The 18,614-nt window shown below is 40.3% G+C and overlaps 4 non-coding genes and 8 pseudogenes across 4 annotated transcripts; 1 reads left to right on the top strand and 11 right to left on the bottom strand.

Moving 5' to 3' along the window:
- Positions 1-2,626: 2,626 nt before the first annotated feature.
- On the bottom strand, positions 2,627-2,745 carry LOC114775963 (uncharacterized; annotated as a pseudogene).
- Positions 2,746-3,549: 804 nt separating this feature from the next.
- Positions 3,550-3,668, bottom strand: LOC114775961 (uncharacterized; annotated as a pseudogene).
- Positions 3,669-5,955: 2,287 nt separating this feature from the next.
- On the bottom strand, positions 5,956-6,074 carry LOC114775968 (uncharacterized; annotated as a pseudogene).
- A 1,084-nt stretch (positions 6,075-7,158) lies between these two features.
- Positions 7,159-7,277, bottom strand: LOC114775952 (uncharacterized; annotated as a pseudogene).
- A 158-nt stretch (positions 7,278-7,435) lies between these two features.
- Positions 7,436-7,554, bottom strand: LOC114775966 (uncharacterized; annotated as a pseudogene).
- Positions 7,555-8,635: 1,081 nt separating this feature from the next.
- On the bottom strand, positions 8,636-8,754 carry LOC114775964 (uncharacterized; annotated as a pseudogene).
- Positions 8,755-10,296: 1,542 nt separating this feature from the next.
- trnav-cac (transfer RNA valine (anticodon CAC)) lies at positions 10,297-10,369 on the top strand. Its single transcript has one exon. It is a non-coding gene; the product is annotated as a tRNA-Val (tRNA).
- A 176-nt stretch (positions 10,370-10,545) lies between these two features.
- On the bottom strand, positions 10,546-10,618 carry trnav-uac (transfer RNA valine (anticodon UAC)). The gene has a single exon. It is a non-coding gene; the product is annotated as a tRNA-Val (tRNA).
- A 2,062-nt stretch (positions 10,619-12,680) lies between these two features.
- LOC114775974 (5S ribosomal RNA) lies at positions 12,681-12,799 on the bottom strand. The gene has a single exon (XR_003745348.1). It is a non-coding gene; the product is annotated as a 5S ribosomal RNA (ribosomal RNA).
- A 144-nt stretch (positions 12,800-12,943) lies between these two features.
- Positions 12,944-13,063, bottom strand: LOC114775962 (5S ribosomal RNA). The gene has a single exon (XR_003745347.1). It is a non-coding gene; the product is annotated as a 5S ribosomal RNA (ribosomal RNA).
- Positions 13,064-17,526: 4,463 nt separating this feature from the next.
- LOC114775954 (uncharacterized) lies at positions 17,527-17,685 on the bottom strand (annotated as a pseudogene).
- A 228-nt stretch (positions 17,686-17,913) lies between these two features.
- LOC114775950 (uncharacterized) lies at positions 17,914-18,065 on the bottom strand (annotated as a pseudogene).
- Between the last annotated feature and the right edge of the window lie 549 nt (positions 18,066-18,614).

Below are 18,614 nucleotides of genomic sequence, written 5' to 3'. Positions count from 1 at the left end.
CATTTTAAAAGTTGTTCAATAGTTAAAGCTTACAGCACCTGGTATTCCAGGTAGTCCTCCCATCCAAGTACTAACCAGGCCCAAGCCTTCTTAGCTTCTGAGATCAGACAAGATTGGGCATTCTTCAGCTGGTTTGTCCGTACACAAACTATGCTTGAAAATCTTGAACTTTAAGCCAAAGGGGCTTGAACACACATCAAAGAGTTAAAACTCCCGCTTTACTGTCAAATTATCATGGAGAAAAGGCAAAAAAAGCTAATAAAGCCTTGTAAATACTTTCATTTTAAAAGTTTTCAATAGTTAAAGCTTACAGCACATGGCATTCCCATGTAGTCTCCCATCCAAGTACTAACCATGCCCAAGTCTTCTTAGCTTCTGAGATCAGACAAGATTGGACAATCTTCAGCTGGCATGTCCGTACACAAACTCTGCTTGAAAATCTTGAACTTTAAACCAAAGGGGCTTGAACACATATCAAAGAGTGAAAACTCCCACTTTACTGTCAAATTATGATGGAGAAAAGGCAAAAAAAAGCTAACAAAGCCACGTAAATACTTTCATTTTAAAAGTTTTTCAATAGTTAAAGCTTACAGCACCTGGTATTCCCAGGTAGTCTCTCATCCAAGTACTAACCAGGCCCAAGCCTTCTTAGCTTCTGAGATCAGACAAGATTGGGCATTCTTCAGCTGGTTTGTCCGTACACAAACTATGCTTGAAAATCTTGAACTTTAAGCCAAAGGGGCTTGAACACATATCAAAGAGTGAAAACTCCCGCTTTACTGTCAAATTATCTTGGAGAAAAGGCAAAAAAATCTAATAAAGCCTTGTAAATACTTTCATTTTAAAAGTTTTTCAATAGTTAAAGCTTACAGCACATGGTTTTCCCATGTAGTCTCCCATCCAAGTACTAACCATGCCCAAGTCTTCTTAGCTTCTGAGATCAGACAAGATTGGACAATCTTCAGCTGGCATGTCCGTACACAAACTCTGCTTGAAAATCTTAAACTTTAAACCAAAGGGGCTTGAACACATATCAAAGAGTGAAAACTCCCACTTTACTGTCAAATTATGATGGAGAAAAGGCAAAAAAAGCTAACAAGCCACGTAAATACTTTCATTTTAAAAGTTTTTTCAATAGTTAAAGCTTACAGCACCTGGTATTCCCAGGTAGTCTCCCATCCAAGTACTAACCCAGGCCCAAGCCTTCTTAGCTTCTGAGATCAGACAAGATTAAGCATCTTCAGCTGGTTTGCCTGTACAGAACTATGCTTGAAAATCTTGGAACTTTAAGCCAAATGGCTTTGAACACATATCAAAGAGTGAAAACTCCCGCTTTTACTGTCAAATTATCATGGAGAAAAGGCAAAAGGTTGGAGTGGTAAGCTTTTATTTGCAATACAACAAATAAAGTGCACACCTGCTAGAGGCAATGCAATACTGGGTCGATGAATGGAGCGGATGGAGCAGGCCCTATTGCCGACTACCTGTTCTAAAAATCCGCTTAATATTACGTATCAGATATTAAACTGACATCAGGGTGCGTAGCACCTTAAGGCCGAGGGCTGGAAAACCCCACCTAATCGATTCAGCTCCACCCTACTCCATAGCCAATCCTGTGAATGATCGTTGTAGAGCACGCACAGACAAAGTAACCTGAAGAGAAGTTTGAAAAAAAAAAAAAGAAAAAAGGCGGGAAAACATATCAAAGAAAGAAAATACCCCTTAACTTACTTTAAAAAAAAGTTAACAAAGTGATGTAAATACTTTCATTTTAAAAGTTTTACAATAGTTAAAGCTTACAGCACCTGGTATTCCCAGGTAGTCTCCCATCCAAGCACTAACTAGGCCCAAGCCTTCTTAGCTTCTGAAATCAGACAAGACTGAGCAATCTTAAGCTGGCATGTCCGTAAGCAAACTCTGCTTGAAAATCTTGAACTTTAAACCAAAGGGGCTTGAACACATATCAAAGAGTGAAACTCCCGCTTTACTGTCAAATTATGATGGAGAAAAGGCAAAAAAAGCTAACAAAGCCATGTAAATACTTTCATTTTAAAAGTTTTTCAATAGTTAAAGCTTATAGCACCTGGTATTCCCAGGTAGTCTCCCATCCAAGTACGAACCAGGCCCAAGCCTTCTTAGCTTCTGAGATCAGACAAGATTGGGCAATCTTCAGCTGGCATGTCCGTACACAAACTGCTTGAAAATCTTGAACTTTAAACCAAAGGGGCTTGAACACATATCAAAGAGTGAAACTCCCATTTTACTGTCAAATTATGATGGAGAAAAAGGCAAAAAAGCTAACAAAGCCATGTAAATACTTTCATTTTAAAAGTTTTTCAATAGTTAAAGCTTATAGCACCTGGTATTCCTAGGTAGTCTCCCATCCAAGTACGAACCAGGCCCAAGCCTTCTTAGCTTCTGAGATCAGTCAAGATTGGGCATTCTTCAGCTGGTTTGTCCGTACACAAACTCTACTAGAAAATCTTGAACATTAAACCAAAGGGGCTTGAACACATATCAAAGAGTGAAAACTCCCGCTTTACTGTCAAATTATGATGGAGAAATGGCAAAAAAAGCTAACAAAGCCACGTAAATACTTTCATTTTAAAAGTTTTTCAAAAGTTAAAGCTTACAGCACCTGGTATTCCCAGGTAGTCTCCCATCCAAGTACTAACCAGGCCCAAGCCTTCTTAGCTTCTGAGATCAGACAAGATTGGGCATTCTTCAGCTGGTTTGTCCGTACACAAACTATGCTTGAAAATCTTGAACTTTAAGCCAAAGGGGCTTGAACACATATCAAAGAGTGAAAACTCCCGCTTTACTGTCAAATTATCATGGAGAAAAGGCAAAAAGTTGGAGTGGTAAGCTTTTATTTGCAATACAACAAATAAAGTGCGCACCTGCTAGAGGCAATGCAATACTGGGTCGATGAATAGAGCGGATGGAGCAGGCCCTATTGCCGACTCCCTGTTCTAAAAATCCGCTTAATATGACGTATCAGATATTAAACTGACATCAGGGTGCGTAGCACCTTAAGGCCGAGGGTTGGAAAACCCCACCTAATCGATTCAGCTCCACCCCACTCCATAGCCAAGCCTGTGAATGATCGTTGTAGAGCACGCACAGACAAAGAAACCTGAAGAGAAGTTTAAAAAAAAAAGAAAAAAGGCGGGAAAACATATCAAAGAAAGAAAATACCCCTTAACTTACTTGAAAAAAAAGTTAACAAAGTGATGTAAATATTTTAATTTTAAAAGTTTTACAATAGTTAAAGCTTACAGCACATGGCATTCCCACGTAGTCTCCCATCCAAGTACTAACCAGGCCCAAGCCTTCTTAGCTTCTGAGAGCAGACAAGATTGGGCAATCTTCAGCTGGCATGTCCGTACACAAACTGCTTGAAAATCTTGAACTTTAAACCAAAGGGGCTTGAACACATATCAAAGAGTGAAAACTCCCGCTTTACTGTCAAATTATGATGGAGAAATGGCAAAAAAAGCTAACAAAGCCACGTAAATACTTTCATTTTAAAAGTTTTTCAAAAGTTAAAGCTTACAGCACCTGGTATTCCCAGGTAGTCTCCCATCCAAGTACTAACCAGGCCCAAGCCTTCTTAGCTTCTGAGATCAGACAAGATTGGGCATTCTTCAGCTGGTTTGTCCGTACACAAACTATGCTTGAAAATCTTGAACTTTAAGCCAAAGGGGCTTGAACACATATCAAAGAGTGAAAACTCCCGCTTTACTGTCAAATTATCATGGAGACCGCAAGAAAAGGCAAAAAGTTGGAGTGGTAAGCTTTTATTTGCAATACAACAAATAAAGTGCGCACCTGCTAGAGGCAATGCAATACTGGGTCGATGAATAGAGCGGATGGAGCAGGCCCTATTGCCGACTCCCTGTTCTAAAAATCCGCTTAATATGACGTATCAGATATTAAACTGACATCAGGGTGCGTAGCACCTTAAGGCCGGGGTTGGAAAAACCCCACCTAATCGATTCAGCTCCACCCTACTCCATAGCCAAGCCTGTGAATGATCGTGTAGAGCACGCACAGACAAAGAAACCTGAAGAGAAGTTAAAAAAAAAAGAAAAAAGGCGGGAAAACATATCAAAGAAAGAACTACCCTTAACTTACTTGAAAAAAAGTTAACAAAAGTGATGTAAATATTTTAATTTTAAAGAGTTTTGACAATAGTTAAAGCTTACAGCACATGGCATTCCCACGTAGTCTCCCATCCAAGTACTAACCAGGCCCAAGCCTTCTTAGCTTCTGAGAGCAGACAAGATTGTGCAATCTTCAGCTGGCATGTCCGTACACAAACTGCTTGAAAATCTTGAACTTTAAACCAAAGGGGCTTGAACACATATCAAAGACTGAAAACTCCCGCTTTACTGTCAAATTATGATGGAGAAAAGGCAAAAAAAGCTAACAAAAGCCATGTAAATACTTTCATTTTAAAAGTTTTTCAATAGTTAAAGCTTACAGCACCTGGTATTCCCAGGTAGTCTCCCATCCAAGTACTAACCAGGACCAAGCCTTCTTAGCTTCTGAGATCAGACAAGATTGGACAATCTTCAGCTGGCATGTCCGTACACAAACTCTGCTTGAAAATCTTAAACTTTAAACCAAAGGGGCTTGAACACATATCAAAGAGTGAAACTCCCACTTTACTGTCAAATTATGATGGAGAAAAGGCAAAAAAGCTAACCAAGCCACGTAATACTTTCATTTTAAAAGTTTTCAATAGTTAAAGCTTACAGCACCTGGTATTCCCAGGTAGTCTCCCATCCAAGTACTAACCAGGCCCAAGCCTTCTTAGCTTCTGAGATCAGACAAGATTGGGCATTCTTCAGCTGGTTTGTCTGTACAGAAACTATGCTTGAAAATCTTGAACTTTAAGCCAAATGGGCTTGAACACATATCAAAGAGTGAAAACTCCCGCTTTACTGTCAAATTATCATGGAGAAAAGGCAAAAAGTTGGAGTGGTAAGCTTTTATTTGCAATACAACAAATAAAGTGCACACCTGCTAGAGGCAATGCAATACTGGGTCGATGAATGGAGCGGATGGAGCAGGCCCTATTGCCGACTACCTGTTCTAAAAATCCGCTTAATATGACGTATCAGATATTAAACTGAAATCAGGGTGCGTAGCACCTTAAGGCCGAGGGTTGGAAAACCCCACCTAATCGATTCAGCTCCACCCTACTCCATAGCCAAGCCTGTGAATGATCGTTGTAGAGCACGCACAGACAAAGAAACCTGAAGAGAAGTTTAAAAAAAAAAAGAAAAAAGGCGGGAAAACATATCAAAGAAAGAAAATACCCCTTAACTTACTTTAAAAAAAAGTTAACAAAGTGATGTAAATACTTTAATTTTAAAAGTTTTACAATAGTTAAAGCTTACAGCACATGGCATTCCCACGTAGTCTCCCATCCAAGTACTAACCAGGCCCAAGCCTTCTTAGCTTCTGAGATCAGACAAGACTGAGCAATCTTCAGCTGGCATGTCCGTAAGCAAACTCTGCTTGAAAATCTTGAACTTTAAACCAAGGGGCTTGAACACATATCAAAGAGTGAAAACTCCCGCTTTACTGTCAAATTATGATGGAGAAAAGGCAAAAAAGCTAACAAAGCCATGTAAATACTTTCATTTTAAAAGTTTTTCAATAGTTAAAGCTTACAGCACCTGGTATTCCCAGGTAGTCTCCCATCCAAGTACGAACCAGGCCCAAGCCTTCTTAGCTTTTAAGATCAGTCAAGATTAGGCATTCTTCAGCTAGTTTGTCCGTACACAAACTGCTTGAAAATCTTGAACTTTAAACCAAAGGAGCTTGAACACATATCAAAGACTGAAAACTCCCGCTTTACTGTCAAATTATGATGGAGAAAAGGCAAAAAAAGCTAACAAAGCCACGTAAATACTTTCATTTTAAAAGTTTTTCAATAGTTAAAGCTTACAGCACCTGGTATTCCCACGTAGTCTCCCATCCAAGTACTAACCAGGCCCAAGCCTTCTTAGCTTCTGAGATCAGACAAGATTGGGCATTCTTCAGCTGGTTTGTCCGTACACAAACTCTGCTTGAAAATCTTGAACTTTAAACCAAAGGAGCTTGAACACATATCAGAGAGTGAAAACTCCCGCTTTACAGTCAGATTATGATGGAGAAAAGGCAAAAAAAAGCTAACAAAGCCATGTAAATACTTTCATTTTAAAAGTTTTTCAATAGTTAAAGCTTACAGCACCTGGTATTCCCTGGTAGTCTCCCATCCAAGTACGAACCAGGCCCAAGCCTTCTTAGCTTCTGAGATCAGACAAGATTGGGCAATCTTCAGCTGGCATGTCCGTACACAAACTGCTTGAAAATCTTGAACTTTAAACCAAAGGGGCTTGAACACATATCAAAGAGTGAAAACTCCCATTTTACTGTCAAATTATGATGGAAAAAAGGCAAAAAAAGCTAACAAAGCCATGTAAATACTTTCATTTTAAAAGTTTTTCAATAGTTAAAGCTTAGAGCACCTGGTATTCCTAGGTAGTCTCCCATCCAAGTACGAAACCAGGCCCAAGCTTTCTTAGCTTCTGAGATCAGTCAAGATTGGGCATTCTTCAGCTGGTTTGTCCGTACACAAACTCTACTAGAAAATCTTGAACTTTAAACCAAAGGGCTTGAACACATATCAAAGAGTGAAAACTCCCGCTTACTGTCAAATTATCATGGAGAAAAGGCAAAAGTTGGAGTGGTAAGCTTTTATTCACAATACAACAAATAAAGTGCACACCTTCTAGAGGCAATGCAATACTGGGTCGATGAATGGAGCGGATGGAGCAGGCCCTATTGCCGACTACCTGTTCCAAAAATCCGCTTAATATGACGTATCAGATATTAAACTGACATCAGGGTGCGTAGCACCTTAAGGCCGAAGGCTGGAAAACCCCACCTAATCGATTCAGCTCCACCCCACTCCATAGCCAAGCCTGATAATGATCGTTGTAGAGCACGCACAGACAAAGAAACCTGAAGAGAAAGTTTAAAAAAAAAAAAAGAAAAAAGGCGGGCAACACATATCAAAGAAAGAAAATACCCCTTAAATTACTTTAAAAAAAAGTTAACAAAGTGATGTAAATACTTTCATTTAAAAGTTTACAATAGTAAAGCTTACAGCACCTGGCATTCCCACGTAGTCTCCCATCCAAGTACTAAACAGGCCCAAGCCTTCTTAACTTCTAAGATCAGACAAGATTGGGCAATCTTCAGCTGGCATGTCCGTAAGCAAACTCTGCATGAAAATCTTGGACTTTAAACAAAAGGGATTTGAAAACATTATAAAGTGCGAAAACTCCCGCTTTACCTCAAATTATGATGGAGAAAAGGCAAAAAAGCTAACAAAGCCATCTAAATACTTTCATTTTAAAAGTTTTACAATAGTTAATGCTTACAGCACCTGGTATTCCCAGGTAGTCTCCCATCCAAGTACTAACCAGGCCCAAGCCTTCTTAGCTTCTGAGATCAGACAAGATTGGGCATTCTTCAGCTGGTTTGTCCGTACACAAACTCTGCTTGAAATCTTGAACTTTAAACCAAAGGGGCTTGAACACATATCAAAGAGTGAAAACTCCCGCTTTACTGTCAAATTATGATGGAGAAAAGGCAAAAAAGCTAACAAAGCAATGTAAATACTTTCATTTTAAAAGTTTTTCAATAGTTAAAGCTCACAGCACCTGGTATTGCCAAGTAGTCTCCCATCCAAGTACTAACCAGGCCCAAGCCTTCTTAGCTTCTGAGATCAGACAAGATTGGGCAATCTTCAGCTGTTTTAACCGTACACAAACTCTGCTTGAAAATCTTGAACTTTAAACCAAAGGGGCTTGAACACTTATCAAAGAGTGAAAACTCCCGCTTTACTGTCAAATTATCATGGAGAAAAGGCAAGAAGTTGGAGTGGTAAGCTTTTATTCGCAATACAACAAATAAAGTGCACACCTTCTAGAGGCAATGCAATACTGGGTCGATGAATGGAGCAGATGGAGCAGACCCTATTGCCGACTCCCTGTTCTAAAAATCCGCTTAATATGACGTATCAGATATTAAACTCACATCAGGGTGCGTAGCACCTTAAGGCCGAAGGCTGGAAAACCCCACCTAATCGATTCAGCTCCACCCCACTCCATAGCCAAGCCTGTGAATGATCGTTGTAGAGCACGCACAGACAAAGAATCCTGAAGAGAAGTTTAAAAAAAAAAGAAAAAAGGCGGTAAAACATATCAAAGAAAGAGAATACCCCTTAACTACTTTAAAAAAAGTTAACAAAATGATGTAAATACTTTCATTTTAAAAGTTTTACAATAGTTAAAGCTTACAGCACCTGGTATTCCCCACCTAGTCTCCCATCCAAGTACTAACCAGGCCCAAGCCTCCTTAGCTTCTGAGAACAGACAAGATGGGCATTTTTCAGCTGGCATGTCCGTACACAAATTCTGCTTGTAAATCTTGAACTTTAAAACAAAGGAGCTTGAACACATATCAAAGAGTGAAAACTCCCGCTTTACTGTCAAATTATGATGGAGAAAAGGCAAAAAAAGCTAACAAAGCGATGTAAATACTTTCATTATAAATGTTCTTCAATAGTTAATGCTTACAGCACCTGGTATTCCCAGGTAGTCTCCCATCCAAGTACTAACCAGGCCCAAGCCTTCTTAGCTTCTGAGATCAGACAAGATTGGGCATTTTTCAGCTGGTTTGTCCATACACAAACTCTGCTTGAAAATCTTGACCTTTAAACCAAAGGGGCTTGAACACATATCAAAGAGTGAAAACTCCCGCTTTTACTGTCAAATTATGATGGAGAAAAGGCAAAAAAAGCTAACAAGCCACGTAAATACTTTCATTTTAAAGTTTTTTCAATAGTTAAGCTTACATCACATGGCATTCCCATGGAGTCTCCCCATCCAAGTACTAACCAGGCCCCAAGCTTTCTTAGCTTCTGAGATCAGACAAGATTGGGCATTCTTCAGCTGGTTTGTCCGTACACAAACTCTGCTTGAAAATCTGTGAACTTTAAACCAAAGGGGCTTGAACACTTATCAAAGAGTGAAAAACTCCCGCTTTACTGTCAAATTATCATGGAGAAAAGGCAAAAAGTTGGAGTGGTAAGCTTTTATTCGCAAAAAAAAAAATCAAGATTTTCAAGCAGAGTTTGTGTACGGACATGCCAGCTGAAGATTGCCCAATCTTGTCTGATGTCAGAAGCTAAGAAGGCTTGGGGCCTGGTTAGTGCTTGGATGGGAGACTACCTGGGAATACCAGGTGCTGTAAGCTTTAACTATTGTAAAACTTTTAAAATGAAAGTATTTACATCACTTTGTTAACTTTTTTTAAAGTAAGTTAAGGGTATTTTCTTTCTTTGATATGTTTTCCCGCCTTTTTTCTCTTTTTTTTTTTTTTTTTTTTTTTTTAAACTTCTCTTCAGGTTCTTTGTCTGTGCGTGCTCTACAACGATCATTCACAGGCTTGGCTATGGAGTGGGGTGGAGCTGAATCGATTAGGTGGGGTTTTCCAGCCCTCGGCCTTAAGGTGCTACGCACCCTGATGTCAGTTTAATATCTGATATGTCATATTAAGCGGATTTTTAGAACAGGGAGTCGGCAATAGGGCCTGGGTATGAGGTCCTGGGTATGAGGTCCTGGGTTCAATCCCCAGCATTTCCATGGTGACATCCCTTTAGGGGCAGTGGTGGCCTAGGGGTTAAGGAAGCGGCCCCGTAATCAGAAGGTTGCCGGTTCGAATCCCGATCCGCCAAGGTACCACTGAGGTGCCACTGAGCAAAGCACCATCCCCACACACTGCTCCCCGGGCGCCGGTCATGGCTGCCCACTGCTCATTCAGGGTGATGGGTTAAATGCAGAGGACAAATTTCACTGTGTGTGCTGTGCTGCTGTGTATCACATGTGACAATCACTTCACTATTTAATTTTTAAATAGAAGTTGTTTTTCTTTTGCATTATAATACTGACTCCCAGCAAAGCATCAAGCAGCTATGCAAGTGGCTGTCATCGCTTTGTTTCGTAAAACACAGCACTGTCCATATTAATCCTGTAAAGTGCAATCAGTCTCCGCTCTGAAGTGATCTTAAATGAAACACAAAAGGTCAAGCAATCTAGTTTTGTTTTTTTAAATTCTCTGTGCATTATTTTTTCTTTATTATTCAAAGCAGTTTTCATAGACATTCAGGAGGATAGAAAAACGTTTGGTCTTAGTTTGAGAATCTTTTTGAACCAACTGATGCATAACCAAGTTTCTGTAGTGTAGTGGTTATCACGTTCGCCTCACACGCGAAAGGTCCTCGGTTCGAAACCGGGCAGAAACAACTTTTTTTTTTGTTTTGCACAAGGAGGCTTATGAAGATATTTTGGTTTTGAGTGATTGCAAATTGAAACAAAGCATGCTGGTCTGGCTTTAATCTGGGCAAAAATGACATCATGTCTTCTGAGTACATTGACAAGTTGTTTTTCCAAAACTGTAAACAAAGACCAAAAAACGGCATGTTTTTGCCCGGTTTCGAACCGAGGACCTCTCGCGTGTAAAGCGAATGTGATGACCACTACACTACAGAAACTCACAAGTCCATTGTCTGTTGGAATCACGTTTACCAGGTGCTCTAAAATGTATCCTTGCCACACAACGAATCTTGTTTATTTAATGACCTTGTGCTAACACTTGAATTCAGTTGAACAATGAACAATAAGCAAGTTACCTTTGTGGTTTATTTCATTTGGATATTTTTCTTTAAGGACTGGATATTTGAGGCCCCAAACAAGTTTGATCCTGTTTTTACCAGTTCTATAGAGAACCTGTGCTGTCATGTCAAGTTTCTATGGTTGTAGTGGTTATCACGTTCGCCTAACACGTGAAAGGTCCTCGGTTCGATAGAAACCGAAACAGAAGTTGTTTTTCTTTCGCAAAATAATACTGACTCCCAGCAAAGCATCAAGCAGCTATGCAAGTGGCTGTCATTGCTTTGTTTCGTAAAACACAGCACTGTCCATATTAATCCTGTAAAGTGCAATCAGTCTGCGCTCTGAAGTGATCTTAAATGAAACACAAAAGGTGAAGCAAACTAGTTTTGTTTTTTTGAAATTCTATGGACATTATTTTTTCTTTATTATTCAAGCAATTTTCATAGACATTCAGGAGGATAGAAGAGATGTTGCAAAACGTTGGGTCTTAGTTTGAGAATATTTTTTAATCTATTGTGCCATATGCAAGTTGCTATATTGTAGTGGTTATCACGTTCGCTTCACACGCGAAAAATCCTCGGTTCGAAACCGGGCAGAAACTGCTTTTGTTTTTTTGTTTTTGCACAAGGAGGCTTAAGAAGATATTTTGGTTTTTGAGTGATTGCAAATTGTAACAAAGTATGCTGGTCTGGCTTTAATCTGGGCAAAAATGACATCATGTCTTCTGAGTACGTTGACAAGTTGTTTTTCCAAAACTGTAAACAAAGACCAACAAATGACCTTGTGCTAACACCTGAATTCAGTTGAAACAATGAACATAAGCAAGTTACCTTTCTGGTTTATTTCATTTGGATATTTTTCTTTAAGGACTGGATATTTTAGGCCCCAAATAAGTTTGATCCTGTTTTTACCAGTTCTATAGAGAACCTGTGCTGGCATGTCAAGTTTCTGTGGTGTAGTGGTTATCGCGTTCGCCTAACACGCAAAAGGTCCTTGGTTGATACCGAGCAAAAACAGATGTTGTTTTGCTTTTGCATTATAATACTGACTCCCAGCAAAGCATCAAGCAGCTATGCAAGTGGCTGTCATTGCTTGTTTTGTAAAACACAACACTGTCCATATTAATCCTGTAGAGTACAATGAGTCTACGCTCTGAAGTGATCTTAACTTACTTGGACTTTAAACAAAAGGGCTTTGAAACATTATAAAGAGTAGAAAAAACTCTTAACTTACTTTGAAAAAGGCTAACAAAGCGATGTAAATACTTTCATTTTAAAAAGTTTTTTAATAGTTAAAGCTTACAGCACCTGGTACTCCCAGGTAGTCTCCCATCCAATCACTAACAGGCCCAAGCCTTCTAAGCTTCCGAGATCAGACGAGATCGGGCGTTCTTCAGCTGTAGGCCGTAAGCAAACTCTGCATGAAAATCTTGAACTTTAAACCAAAGGGGCTTGAAAACATATCAAAGAGTGAAAACTCCTGCTTTACTGTCAAATTATGATGGAGAGAAAAGGCAAAAAGTTGGAGTGGTAAACTTTATTTGCAACACAACAAATAAATTGCACACCTTCCAGAGGCAATGCAATACTGGGTCGATGAATGGGGCGGATGGAGCAGGCCCTTTTGCCGACTCCCTGTTCTAAAATCCGCTTAATATGACATATCAGATATTAAACTGACATCAGGGTGCGTAGCACCCTTAAGGCCGAGGGCCGGACAACCCCACCTAATCCATTCAGCTCCACCTCACTCCATAGCCAGTGAATGATCGTTGTAGAGCACGCACAGACACCGAAACCTGAAGAGAAGTTTAAAAAAAAAATTTTTTTAAAAAGGCGGGAAAAAAGTATCAAAGAGAGAAAAAAACCCTTAACTTTACCTTGAAAAAAGCTAACAAAGCCATGTAAATACTTTCATTTTAAAAAGTTTTTCAATAGTTAAAGCATACAGCACCTGGTATTCCCAGGTAGTCTCCCATCCAAGTACTAACCAGGCCCAAGCCTTCTTAGCTTCCGAGATCAGACGAGATCGGGCGTTCTTCAGCTGGTATGGCCATAAGCAAACACTGCTTGAAAATCTTGAACTTTAAACTAGAGGGCTTTGAAAACATTACAAAGAGTGAAAAAAACTCTTAACTTACTTTGAAAAAAGCTAACAAAGAGATTTGTAAATACTTTCATTTAAAAAAGTTTTTCAATAGTTAAAGCTTACAGCACACTGGTATTTCCAGGCAGTCTCCCATCCAAGTACTAACCAGGCCCAAGCCTTCTTAGCTTCCGAGATCAGACGAGATCGGGTGTTCTAAAGCTGGTATGGCCGTAAGCAAACTCTGTATGAAAATCTTGGACTTTAAACCAGAGGCGCTTGAATGAAACATATCAGAGAGTGAAAACTCCCGCTTTACTGTCAAATTATGATGGAGACAAGGCAAAGAGTTGGAGTGGTAAGCTTTTATTTGCAACCCAGTGTTGTTTTCTTCAACGATGACGATTGACGAAATCATTTCGTTGACGTCACCTTTTTTTCATGACGATAACGAGACGGGTGAAGAGATAAACACTGCTCTTTGATGACTAAAACATGACGGAGACGTTGGTGAGTTTTCGTTGACGAGACGAGAATGGACGAACATGTTAGTGGGTGGTCTGTCAACGTTTAAAATGCATGATTCATGATATTTCTGCTTATTGTGCGTGTCAATTAAGGGGTGTACTCACCACTAGGCGGTTGGCCGTGCCCGAGTGCGTTTGACCACCAAAGCGCGGTTCGCTTGGACTAGCGTGAGTTCTCCGAGCCGTGCCCGGGCGCGGTTCGTTTAGCCGGCCCTGGCCCAGTTGGAAGAGGTGCGGTTCAGTTGGACTCAGGCGCAGTTCGCATGAAGTGTGAGAGCTCTACCGCGCTGAAGCACAGAACAGTACGCGTGATGTCACGTTTTTGCGATGTTCCAAAACAAACATGGCAGGGAAAGGGTCGCTGTGGTCTACTGCAGAGGTGCAATGTTTGTTGGAAATTTGGGCAGATGAGAGCATACAACAACAGCTGGACAAAACGCATAAAACTCTCCGATATATTCGCAAAATCCGGGATTATCTTCTTCATACGACGCAAGAAAACCTTTTCGTTGGTAGCAACAGACTGTGAGAGGGCTGTGGACCACATGGACCAAACGACTCAGTAGTAGCCACAATTGACCAGAGCGATGGACTCCATTGCGATCAGCGAGAGCGCCGCTCTTTCGGTTTATCCTGAAACACCACCCACCCATAATGACGTAAGCGTGCTCCGGCACGAATGCTGAAAGCATATGTGAGAGCATGCCAGAGGGTGAGTGGAGAGGGGGGACAGTCGTAACTCGGGCCCGATTCACGGCAGCCGTGCCTAGTGTGACGTACACCCTAAAACCTAAAAAGATCTGTTGCTGCATTCTATCTTGTTGGTCACGCCCATCACCTGGCATGCAGCGCGCAACGTGCTCAACACGTCACACTGTTGTCGCTCTCACAGACAATTGACCACAATGGCGGCTAGTTTCAACACAGAGGCTTGGCGGTCGCAAACGTAGAGACGACATATGGGGTTGTATTTTAATATAACCCAGCAGATAATAAAACAGAGTGTATTGTGAAGGAAGACGGGTTGACAAATGTGGCTACAAAGTAGGCGGAAAAATCCGACAACACTAAGCGGCACCTGAAGGCTCACCACAAGGATATTTTTTCTAAGGTAAGTTACAAGTGCTTTAACACATCGTATAGCCTACGTAACGTTACAATGTTACTCGACAATCGGCTCGTGCATAAATTCATACGTTAAACGTATACATTTGTTTTTTCCACATTACTCCTGCCGCAAATGGGCTGCTAACTTCAGGCTAAAGTTAGCTTTTGTTTATGCTAACGTCAGTTCATTGTGTGTGTGTGTTACTTTAGCAGCATGTTTAGCATGTTTACATTCAGTGACGGTGTGGTCATCTCTTTGTGTGTCTATGTTCTGTCAGCGTGTAACTTGATAAACAGGTCGAGTTATTGTTATATGTAGAGTCTGCTAGCTTCAGTCTAAAAGCCACAAGTGACGCTCTACTGGCCTAACCATGACATGTGCGCTCACAGTAAAGTTACACACACACAGTACAGATACATTATAATTTGGCTGCTGCTCAGAATGAAAGTACAGAAAGTTTTAGTACAGGGCCAGTTAATAAGCTAGGTATTTTTGTTTTGCTGGTTTGAGACTTGAGAGAGAGTGAGAGTTAAGACTATTCTATTTTCTTAACATGGTAGTATTTTGAGTATTTTTCATAGTATTTTAAGTATTTTTATGGTATACCTACATTTGATTGTTTTGTATTCACCTGTAAACCTTTACAGGATGTGTCCGTTGTATACAGAGATAGAGTAATTGTATCCCTCTTTGTTTTTTCCTCAACCAGATCCCAGAGACCAGAACTCCTAAACAGAAACCTGGTGGTCCAAAGAACAACAGCGCACAGTCATCTATCCCAGCAGCCTTCGCCGCAGCATCCAAATATAAGTCAGACTCCCTGGAACAACGTGCCAAAGAAAGGCGATCGCTCTTTGGATTGGGCGTACTGGTCTATCTGCTTGCACAGTTGAGGATGAAGATTTCATCCTCATTATGGAGACCTTTGATAAGAGGCTGACCATACCCAAAAGAACCCAAAAGTTTGCTGTTAATTAACAATTTCAGAATGTCAGTCACATCGAGTTATGCTAGGTTATAGCAACTTAGAGCTTTTGTTTATTGTATTGCATGGTGTTGTTCATGGCAATTTTACTAAATTTCCTATATAAGATAAAAAATGTCTTTTTCTCTGTGTTTTTGTTTTATCTAGGTTTGGACACATAAATAGGACTCCCTGTGTTGTACACACACTGCAACTCATGGTGAACATCATCCAGAAAGATGCAAGTGTCAGCCGACTGCTGGGCAAAGTTAGAGCACTCGTCAAGCTCTTCCGCAAGTCATCAGTGGCAACTGAGCGACTGCTGCAGCTGTGTCAACTAACTCTGGTCAAAGACTGCCCTACTAGATGGTCCAGCACATATCTGATGATATCACGGCTTCTTCAAATCAAGGACTCAGTAGTTCAAGTTGCAGATGGGATGAGCTGGGACTATCTACTGCCAAGTGAGTGGCAGAGGCTGACTGCTCTAAGAGATTTACTCCTCCCCTTCACTGAGCATACCCAGAGCGACACACAGACTTTATCCCTTGTTGTGCCTGCCCTTCTGGACCTGCAGGGTCATCTGTCTGAGTTCCCCAATGCCGAGGGTTCTAGCTTCAAGGACCTAGCTTCCCTGGCAAAGAAGATGAAGGCAAACATGGACAAGCGGTTAAGCTGCTTTCTTGATCACACTAACTTTTTTCACCCCTCACTGCTGCTGCATGCTTTCTCAACCCAACAGTTTCACCTGAAACACTCCTTGAAAATGATGATCAGCAAATTACAGCGCTTCTGGAAAAAGCAGAAGAGTATATTGCTCAGTTGGTGCCACCAGTTGTACGGGAAGAGGAGGTTGAAGATGTGAAGCCAGAGGAGGAAGAAAAGGAATCAAAAAAGGGACCACAAAGAAAGCGGCCCAGATTCAAATTCTTGTCAAAAGCAAGCCGGCCATCCAGGTCTAGCAGCTCAAAGCCATGTGTCAAGGAGGAAATAAAGAAATTCAAGGAGCAGCTGTCACAGCCTACAAACAAAGAGACTGCCCTTGAATTTTGGGCTGCACAGGGAGATTCTGTTTATCCAAGCCTAAAACCTATCGCCTTAGATCTTCTGGCCATGCCAGCATCTCAAGCATTTGCTGAGAGAGTGTTTAGCATTACAGGTGACCTCACTCATGGCCGTCGAAACAGAGCAAGAGCCATTTTAGAGCGCTTTTCTGAAACTAAATCGAGGTCAGTAGGCTAATTTTGCTAAGAGCAAGCTGTTACTATAATTAGTACAGTTACAGATATGTGATTGTGATATTCTGTTTGTTCTTGTGAGACGGACCCTCCTCTGCTGTTGTTGTTGTTATTGTTGTTGTTTTTATTAAGAACATGCTTGTTTCATAATTTCAAGTATGTATAACTGGTATAACTTACAACCTACCTCACTGTACCTCAGGAATCTTTCATTCTTTTATTACATTGTTTGCACAAGTTAAACATAGAGTGGTGTTTGTATGATGTTTGTTTTTACAAATAATATGCATCTTAATTGCACTGGCAGACAAGGCCAAGTTGAGCATATGTGTTCCTCATCCATCACATCCATTTTGGGCATGTGTATGTTCATTGCACTTAAGCAAATTCTGTGAAATAAAGCCACAATTGTTGAAGTAGAATGTTTTTGTTTTTGGCTTTTTTGGAGTAATTAACATTAATTCCACTGTTACCACTTTATCTGTGTGTAATGCACAATCATTAGATCAGAAAGTATTTGCAGTTGGGTGGAAACCTTATACATCTAAAACCATTCCTTTATTATTCTAATTATTGGTGAAAATAGCTGATCTGCAAGCCCACAATGTGTTGAACTTATAGATCTGCTGCTATTTTCACAACTTATCTGTGACACTGCCCAGCAGCAATCCCCAATACTTATTGACCTAAATTAATTTGTTAAAAGACTATTTTTTTCCTATTTTTCGACTAAAACTGGACTAAAACTATCACATATAGAAGTGACTAAAATTTGACTAAACCTAATAAGCATTTTAGTCCAAAAGACTAAGACATACTAAATCTAAAATGGTTGTCAAAAACAACACTGTTTGCAACACAACAAATAAAGTGCACACTTCCAGAGGCAATGCAATACTGGGTGGATGCATGGAGTCGATGGAGCAGGCCCTTGTGCCGACTCCCTGTTCTAAAAATCCGCTTAATATGACGTATCAGATATTAAACTAACATCAGGGTGCATCGCGCCTTAAGGCGAGGGCAGGACAACCCCACCCTAATCGATTCAGCTCCACCCCACTCCATAGCCAAGCCTGTGATGATCGTTGTAGAGCACGCACAAAACACAGAAACCTGAAGAGAAGTTATAAAAAAAAAAGAAAAAAGGTGGGAAAACGCATCTAAGAGAGAAAAAAACCCCTTAACTTACTTTAAAAAAAAGCTAAAAAAGCGATGTAAATACTTTCATTTTAAAAAGTTCTTCAATGGTTAAAGCTTACAACACCTGGTATTCTCAGGCAGTCTCCCATTCAAATACTAACCAGGCCCAAGCCTTCTAACCTTCCCAGATCAGACGAGATTTGGCGTTCTTAGCGTCCGAGATCAGATGAGATCGGGCGTTCATCAGCTGGTATGGCCGTAAGCAAGCTCTGCTTGAAAATCTTGAACTTTAAACAAAAAGGCTTTCAAAACATTACAAAAAGTGAAAATAACTCTTAACTTTCTTTGAAAAAAGCTAACAAAGCGATGTAAATACTTCATTTTAAAGTACTATCATTCTATCTTGTGGTACATTTATTACGATGGCCAGCATTTAAAGATCAAGCACTACCCTTCATACACAAAGTATGTCATAAAGATGTTTTAAATACTTTTACAATCCTAAATGAAAATGGTATGAGACGGCTACACTAATGAGTAGTCACCATGGATACACCATGAATTGTACCTGGGACCCCATTAAGCAAAGCATGCGCTCTACCCCTGAGCTACATCCCCACATGTAAGGCTGTTGTGAGAATTTGTTTCTGACTCACACATCCGCCAGCAGGATTTTTCTAGTGAGAGGATAATATAAACAATACTATTAACTACTACATTCACTTCAGATGAACAAAGATACAACAGAAGATACATAGGCCAAGCTTGGCTCCTTGACACAATGGACAATGCATTGTTTTTTTAGATTATTCA

The sequence above is a fragment of the Denticeps clupeoides genome, unplaced genomic scaffold (assembly GCF_900700375.1).
Source record: "Denticeps clupeoides unplaced genomic scaffold, fDenClu1.1, whole genome shotgun sequence".
Lineage (NCBI taxonomy): Eukaryota > Metazoa > Chordata > Actinopteri > Clupeiformes > Denticipitidae > Denticeps > Denticeps clupeoides.
The sequence above is the reverse complement of the archived record's forward strand: the minus strand, read 5'-3'. Positions and strand labels throughout refer to the sequence as shown.